Genomic DNA, 9,556 nt, shown 5'->3' with positions numbered 1-9,556 from the left:
TTCTTGTGACCTAGGTAAGTAATGTTTGAATCAATGACATCTCAAAGAATTTAGTGAAGAAATCTGCAACGTTTTTACAAATCTTTCTTTGAACTCATCTTTACTGAATTTTTGTTTCTGCCCTCCAGTCTCTTCTGTCTGCCCATTTTCAAAGAACTGGTCTGTGCTGTTTTATTATATTCAGTTTTTAGTATGTTGGTTTTAAAACACCAAGTAACAATGATTTTAAAATGGCAATAAGGAGATGAGATCAAAGGAAGTGAAATAGATCTTGAATCTTTTTTTTTTAAGATAAAAGAAATAAATTAGTCCCTCATACTTTGATAAGTACGGCTAGTTGGCATGCATGTGCCTGCTAAGTCACTTCAGTCATGTCCGACTCTGTGTGACCCTATGGACTGCAGCCTGCCAGGCTCCTCTGTCCGTGCGATTCTCCAGGCAAGAATACTGGAACGGATTGCCATGCACATCTCCATGGGGATCTTCATAACTTAGCGATCGAACCTACATCTCTTAAGGCTCCTACATTGGCAGGTGGGTTCTTTACCGCCTGGGAATCCCACCAGTTGGCATAAAACTAATTTAAGGTCATAGACAAAAATGTCTGTTCTACGTGATGAAGAAAGAAGTTCAGAGACCAGATACAGACCCTGTGTACCTATTTTCCAGAGTAGAGATAGGTACAGTCTCTAAGTAGTTTTTGATTACCACCACAAAAGAACAGTGGTAATAGCAATTGTATGGTTTTGAAAGAATTAGCAAAGAGAGGGTAGTGACTGTGAGACTTCCAAATGAAAGTAAAATTTGAAGTTTTCTAAGTCATTCTAGGCCCTCTCAGAGAAACAGGGCTTGATTAGTAAGCCATCACTTAACAAATGAAAGGCCAGCAGGTGTCCATCAAACTGGGCAGAATATACAGATGGAGGAGACACTGAAGCAATCTCCCAGTAGCCGCATGGGTCTGTTTCAATTGAAGCCAGGTGAATTTTGTGACCTCATATCAAGAAGGGCAAGAGTGTGAAATTCCCCTGGAATACTCAATAAATGTCTTATACAGGTAGCCTGATTTGGTCAGATGCCTCCTGTGTATGTGAATATAAGGAATTTCGTTTAGTCTCAGATAAAAGATAAAGAGTCAGCAACAAGTTTTGCAGAAGGATGCTGCAACTGTTTATTTGTGTTTCACTTTTTATAGCCTGCCATATTTTGGTCTTTGGGCATTTCTAAGGCCTTGGTTAGGCCCAAAAGGCAAAATCACTCTCATCATCTCCTTTGAAGTCTGAATACTCCTTGTGTGATACATCATTTTTTAAAATAGTATTTAAGTGTAAAAAATTAAAATATCATATGACCTATGTAAGTGCATTGAATATGTCAAAATGAGCAGAAGCACTTTCAACAGCTTTCTTCTGCATATTGCTTGAAGTTTTATCAAATGTCCTTTCACTCGGTTCTCACAAAACCTGTATGAGGTGGCCATGACATATTAGTATTTCCATGTTATGGATGGGAAAGTTGAATGTACCTGACTTTCCCAAAGGAGACATAGGTCAAAGATGGTAGCCATGAAACCCAGATTTTCCAACTACTAATCCAGTGTCTTTGCCTCTAAACCAAGCTTCTAAAGGATTACTGGAAGTTTCTTATCAGGATATTCCCTCCCACTGGTTTTCTGTATTTTTTAAGGACACACAAGGATAGTTATGAAGAGTTCAACTATTGTAGCTGGTTGGTCAGGCTACATGCCTTTACTTAATATGTGCTAATTTCTAAGCTCTTGCTAATTGTACTGATAAATGAGGTTAAAAAGTAAAAAGACATACCCAACCCAGCTTCACCACTCAGTAAATGAGATACAAATAACTATAATAAAATATGTCACATTTAAAATACTGGCATAAGTAGAAGAGGAAATTCTGACTTATGCTAGATGGAGTCAGGCAAGACTTCCCAGAAAACATGATACTTGAAATGAGTTTTATAGTTAGAGGAGTATGATGTAGATTTCCATATGGTACATTTTACACACCCAAATAAACTGGACAATTGAGTAAATTAAATAAATTATTAAAATTTGTGCACGTTGAATTAGGAGAAAGCAATTAAACCCAAGTTAATGACTACAAAGCACATTAGCTATTTCTCATTCCCCTTGGAGAAGTAGCATCTGGAGCAGATGTTTTGAGGAATGGTCAAACCATCAACAATTCGATAACTAATGACCAGATAAATAAAGGGGATGGCAAAGCCATGTTTACAGGAGAACAAGAAAATCTTGCGCACCTGTGCTACGTTACAATGGCAGATGGCAGAAGCTAGAATGGGAGACCAAAGAAATTATAAGAAGTGGCAAATTCAAGCAGCTGAAAAATCAGGCTCACCGACTGAACTCTTCTGAATCCATTCAGGGTCAATTTCCCCCTACACAGCCTTAGGGATGTAGTTAAAGCACTAAGGTGTCTACTCTACAAGCAACGGTTGTCAAAATGTCCAATGAGTTGTTAGCCAAGAAAAGCACCCCAGCAGGACACTAGAGAATTTACATGAAGCACCATCTGCAAGGTAAAGAGTTATTCTGGGTCACTTAGCAGAGCTTCTGGAACATCTCCTCTGCCCTAACCCTCACCCCCTCAAACTGTCAGCACACAGTGGTGAAATAAAGAAGCAGGCAAAAAAACTTAACAGATATGGACACGATTGGCACTTCATGAAGCAGAAGGCAAGTAAAATGCATTAACAGCATCATTTGCCAAGTATGCATATGGGTCATAAAACAAAAGAGAATTCATCTATACACAAAGAGATAAGTTTAGTCATCAACCTGAGCGAGCCTCTCAGCAGGAAGTCACAGCATCACTGTTACTAGGAAGAATGAAACCAAAGGAAGCAAGGCAGCAGCAGTCATAGTATTCATGGATTTGTTCATCTCTTCATACAGTAATTCAGTTAACATTTATTACACGAATTCTATGTGTCAGGCACAGTGGTAGACAATGGCCGAACAGAAGAAAACAGGACCCCGTTTTTGTGCTCAAGCAGCATTTCTCCAGAGCAACACTGGAGAAATACAAGGGCATATGTGGGAGGGTGGGAGCTGAGTCTAACGATGAGGACTTGCTCAGATGAAGATGAGAGGATAGGGATAAGCAGGCACCAAGGCAAAAAGAAGGCAGTCTGAGAAAAAGCAAAGAAGTATGAAACAACATCCTTCGGGAGGGGCTAGATGCAGATGTGGATGGTGACGACCTATCTGTAAATTAAGGATAGGAAATGAAACTAAAAGAGGTAGGCAGATGTCACACAGGAACGACTTCATATATCAAGAATTTTAAATTGAGAATCCCTAATTCCTTATTTTATTTGAAATGACTTGAGTTTCACATTTAGGATATCTACTGTTAGATTTTGATAAATAGTCTTTTTATATTTAAGTAGTTTTCTATGACTACAGATATGCAGATAACACCACTCTTATGGCAGAAAGTGAAGAGGAATTAAAAAACCTCTTGATGAAAGTGAAAGAGGAGAGCAAAAAAGTTAGCTTAAAGCTCAACATTCAGAAATCGAAGATCATGGCATCTGGTCCCATCACTTCATGGGAAATAGATGGGGAAACAGTGGAAACAGTGTCAGACTTTATTTTTCTGGGCTCCAAAATCACTGCAGATGGTGACTGCAGCCATGAAATTAAAAGACGCTTACTCCTTGGAAGGAAAGTTATGACCAACCTAGATAGCATATTCAAAAGCAGAGACATTACTTTGCCAACAAAGGTCTGTCTAGTCAAGGCTATGGTTTTTCCAGTAGTTATGTATGGATGTTAGAGTTGGACTGTGAAGAAAGCTGAGCACTGAAGAATTGATGCTTTTGAATTGTGGTGTTGGAGAAGACTCTTGAGAGTCCCTTGGACTGCAAGGAGATCCAACTAGTCCATTGGAGATGGAGATCAGCCCTGGGATTTCTTTGGAAGGAATGATGCTAAAGCTGAAACTCCAGTACTTTGGCGAGTTACTCATGCGAAGAGTTGACTCATTGGAAAAGACTCTGATGCTGGGAGGGATTGGGGGCAGGAGGAGAAGGGGACGACAGAGGATGAGATGGCTGAATGGCATCACTGACTCGATGGACGTGAGTCTGAGTGAACTCTGGGAGTTGGTGATGGACAGGGAGGCCTGGCATGCTGAGATTCATGGGGTCGCAAACAGTCGGGCACAACTGAGCGACTGAACTGAACTGAGTTTTCTTCTTTTCCCATTTTACTTAGAATTTTACTGACTGGCTGATTACTTTTATCAAATGTCTTTCAACATCGTTCAATAAGATCATATGGCTTGTTTTCCTTGAATTTGTCTTAGGCTTGTGTTAATAGATTGATGGTATGTTGCATTTCTTGAATAAAGCCGACTTTGTCACGATATATTTTGATACCTTGCTGTATTTTATTTTCTAATATTTTATTTAGAATCTTGAATCATGTTCATTAATGATCCCTGATCATTCACTCCCTCTGCATAGTTTTTGTTTCCTTTTTTTTTCCAGAAATAGCTTTATTCTGGTTTGGTATTAAATTATATTAACCTTATAAAATCAAATCAAATGATATACTCATTCTCCTATGATCTGGATTAGAAACAGCTTTATAATGACCTGTTCTTTAAGGTTGAGATAAAATTTCAGCAATGAAAATGTGTTTCTGGGCTTTCTACATACCTAGATATCTAATCTCTGGTCTGATTCTTTCTATGATGATTGCTTTATCAAATTTTTTGTTTTATTTTTGAGTTAGCTTGTATTTGAGCCAACTTATATTTGATAGCAAATCATCCATTTCATTGGGCTTCCCTCATAACTCAGTTGGTAAATCATCTGCCTGCAATGCAGGAGACCTGGGTTTGATCCCTGGGTCGGGAAGATCCCCTGGAGAAGGAAATGGCAACCCACTCCAATATTCTTGCCTGGAGAATTCCATGGACAGAGGAGCCTGACAGGCTACAGTCCACAGGATCGCAAGAGGTGGACACAACTTAATGATGAAGCCACCATCACCACATCCATTTCGTTTTCAAATGTTTTATTTCCTTTAATTATTTTAATCTTATATATTTATAGTTATATCTTTCTCCTCACTTATATCTTACACATATTCATTTACTTTGTTCTCCTTAATCATCTCATAACAGGAAAATCTATCCCATTAGATATTTAAGGTTTTGAATTTAGCCTTCCTCCATTTCTTATTTTCCATCTTAGTAATTTCCGCTTTTATCTTTAATTTCTGCTTCTTGCTTTTTAAAATTGCCTTTCTAGTCTCTTCAGATGCATACAATTTGCTTTACTGTTTCATCGTTCTTCTTTAATGGTAAAGACGTTTAAAGCTGTGCATCTTTAGAGTAGCAGGGTATGGCATCTAGAGTCCTTGGTATTCTCTACATAGTAACTATTTCCATTTCACTCTCCCTTGATCCAGTGATAATTCAAGACTGCTGTTGGTCGGTTTGTTTGTTTTTTCATTTTATCATCAGTGTATTATTTATTTCTAATTTCATTTGTAAGTGAAACAAAAATGTGGCTCATAAAAAATCTAATTTTTAAACATGTATAAGATTTTCTGTGTAGCTAAGTACCTTATTATTGCTATCACTGTTGTTATTATTTTACTGTTATTATTTTAAATTTTAATCCTCTCTTTCAAAGATGGAAGCCTTTTAAAAATACTTACTGATGTGTGATGCTGCTCATCTATGATTTTGCTTATTTTTTTGTATGTTTATTCTGTCAAATTCTTAGCAATATCACGGGCTTAAAATAATGTCACTTCTTATAATATTTAAAAGTTCTTTTCTGATTTCTAGTAGTTTTTGCTTTATGTATTTACTGATTTATTTTTTAATTGATGGGAGAGTGAATATAGGCTTATGACTATTGTAGCTATTTCAGAAATTATCAGTTTTACCATTACATAATGCTTATTTTTATCCTCTATGGTACTTTTAAGTTTAAATATATTGACTTTCATTAATATTGCAACCTTTGCTTTTCTTTATCCTGTATTTTCTAGGTATCTTTTTTTCTACTTCTTCATTTTCAATCTTTATCACTTTGACTTTATTTTTCTATCAATCGTATAATATATACAAGAGTGAAATTTGTTCTTAGCCCAATTTGATAGTCTCAGTCTTTTAAAGGGAAACTTATATTTGCAAATTATAAAATAAAAGTGTTTGTAATTTATGTCTTCCTTTCCACTTTATCGTATTTATTTTATAATATTTTTTCTTCTTTTTTCTTTTTTCTAGTTTTGATAGTTTAATCATGGTGTGCAGTGTGGTGGGGTTTTTGTTTGTTTGTTTGTTAGCTTGGAATTCTCTGCACTATTTCATTACATCAGAATATGTTTCCTTTCCCCATACCCACTACTCTTAAACACTGTTCTCCCACTGGAACACTGTTCCCACAACCAAGACGCTATATTTCTCATTCACTTATCCCCTTCCTTGTCCTCTATAATAAGAGATTTAAAATACTTGTTCTTCTCTTCTTTTCCCTGAGAAGGGGTCCTCTGGAATGCTTGTACTCGTTCTGTCCCCCTCTGTCTCAGGCTTTTATCAGCATCCCTCTGTCAGCGTGACCATTCTGCTTCTGGTGACCTCACAGGGCACTTTCACAGCCTGGCGCCAGTCAGCCTGTCCCTATCCAGTGTGTGTGTGACTGTGCGAGGGGAATGTGGGTGAAGTGTCACGGCTTCCGAAGTCTTCTCTTCTTCTGCCTGCATTGCTTGTTTGTTTCATTCAGTAAATATTCACACAGCAAACAAAGCTCTTTTGGGTACTGCTATTTTAAGACAATGATGAGAAAATAATGTGAGTTCTCCCTGAAACCAGCGGATTTCAGATCTTCCTTCTGATCACAAAAAGCAATTTCTTGGTATCTTTTAAAACGTATTGCCTCTTTATCAAATTTTCCTTCTTCTGCCTCTGTAACACCTGTTTTTACCTGTTTGATTTTCTGCATTAAATCCCCATGTCTCTTATGTTTTCAGCCTCTTTATTAATATATTTTCATCCTGTACCTTGAAATATATCTTGTACTTCACTTTCCATGTTAACGGTGACCAGCCCAGACACTTCAATACCCAATAAAATAGTTTAGTTGAAATATCATGTGTTTAGTGGGCTTTCTCTCTCTCTCTCTCTCTCTCTCTCTCTCTCTCTATATATATATATATATGTATGTATGTATGTATGTATGTATGTATAGGTATGTATGTATATAATGTGACTATATAATCATGAATTATCAAATGTGTCAAAATTATTAACATCTAAGCTATCATGAAAATATGAAGAAAAGAGTAGGGTTAATTTCAGCCTTCTTAAATTCGGCAGCATGATTTTTGCCTATGCTACCCCTTCTTGGTTAAAACATGCAAAACCACTGTGTATAGTCATGCAGATCTTCTACTCTGTAATTCTGGAGCCATAATTTATTTCTTAGATATCAGAATTTTTTCCTACCTATTGGGACAATTTCTTAGGAGGTGGTTCATAAATGTTCTGATGAAGAGGTAGTTTTTTTCTAATTTTCACAAAGTCACCATCTGACCATGTTCATAGTTAAGATTTCACCAAATTATCTTCTATTCCATGAGCTTTGTCTTCCAAGTGAAAGTGAAGTCACTCAGTCGTATCCGACTCTTTGCAATCCCATGGACTATAGTCTACCAGGCTTCTCTGTCCATGGGATTTTCCAGGCAAGAGTACTGGAGTGGGTTGCCATTTCCTTCTCCAGGGGATTTTCCTGACCCAGGGATCAAACCCAGGTCTCCTGCATTGCAGGCAGACGCTTTACCCTCTGAGCCACCAGGGAAGCAAGAAATGGAAAAGATAATATTTTGAACTTAAAGATAATGTCAAGCTGTTTTGACTGACTTGCTTGACTTTTATAATGCAATGCATTATTGTAAATCTACCTAAGACTTTTTCTTTTTGGTTGATAAAATTCTGGGGACTTTTTTCTTCAAAACCTGTATGATTAGTTTTCAAATTTCCCTGCAGAAATGATGGCTTTGTGGAATCCTTATCCAGTATTTTCCATTTTATAATGTTAATTTTTCATCTCCATAATAACAAACCCATAATTTAAAAAACATTGGGGGACATTTAACAGGTTTTTGATTGACTGCTTCTCATTACTTTGTTGCTACCAAGTGCTTTGTGGCAAGTTTTGGGAATGTCAGTTCTGGCACGTCCTGATGATTTCAGGTTATTCTGCATTTCCTTCCTTCCTTGCACATTTTCTGATATTTCAAGCTCACTTCAAAAGAGGATATTGTTTTAACTACCAGTCAGTGATCCCAGTTGAAAACATAATTTTAGAATTAGGATAGTTTTAAAAGACAAACTAAAAATGCAACTGAAGTCTCTCTCTCTCTCTCTCTCTCTCTCTCTCTGTCTCCCTCTCTCTCTCTCACACATACACACAACTGGAGTTACTTCACTAGCAGGAATTAAAACAAAACATGGACTCCTGTGCAAATTAACATTTGAGTACAATTCTGACAGGATGTTGATCTGACTTGTGTGTGCGCGATTTCTGAGTGTGTGACATAAAAAAATCACCAAATCTTAGAAAGATTACAAACTTCTTTATAAAACAAGTGACACAGGTCTCTTCTAACTTGTCAGGAAAATTTTCCCACCCTTCGTATTAGCATCACTAGGTCTCACTGAAGACATGTTATTCATTTTGATGAAAGCTGTAAGAATTCCTTGAAGAGAAAAAATGTTCCAAACTTCCCATGATTTCCAGTTCATAAAAATGTTCTGTTTGTTGAGCTTATCTGGACAAGTCTCAGGTTTAATGATGTTAGGAAAGCAATTCTAGTGGTTTATGTATGCGATAAAAACATTGCAAAACACAAAAATGCAAAACTCCTGCTCCCAAAATCATTAAGTAAATTGGTTTTCCAGAAAGACACACCATATTTAACTTGTGGATTTATGAGTCCTTGGCATACAACAGAATCCTCCGAGAGAAGGCATATCCCAGGTTTCAAAGGACATGGTTGGGGAGAGAGACTGCTCTGAGCCATAGGAACACTGTGAATGGTGAATGCAAGCCCCAGGCTCTGTAGCCAGTCTTTACTTCCCTCCTTCCACAAGTGGAACTGGAAATAAAGACAGTTCCACTTCAAGAAATCAAAACAAAAATTCCAACATTAGTAACCATCTTTGTTTGCCTTTCTCTCCCCTCTTGTTCTATGACTCTTGACTTCCCTTCAGTCCCCAAAGCAAAAAGAAAGTGAAATAACCTCCATGTGTGAAAGAGAGGAACAAGGCATTCTTTTCCCACCACAATGAATACCCTGCCCTGGGCAGGTCAGACCACACTGGCAGAATTTGGAAATGGTACAGCCCTTCAAGAGAGAAGCTTCGAAATACATACCAAGAGCCTTTGGAATAGTCACACATTTCAGGCCAGTGATCCAGATATGAAACTCTACCTTAAATAAATATAATCAGAGATGTAGACAAAGATTTATGTAAAAAGACCTTCA

Source organism: Bos indicus x Bos taurus, chromosome 1, assembly GCF_003369695.1.
Source record: "Bos indicus x Bos taurus breed Angus x Brahman F1 hybrid chromosome 1, Bos_hybrid_MaternalHap_v2.0, whole genome shotgun sequence".
Lineage (NCBI taxonomy): Eukaryota > Metazoa > Chordata > Mammalia > Artiodactyla > Bovidae > Bos > Bos indicus x Bos taurus.
This window is presented reverse-complemented; position numbering follows the sequence as displayed.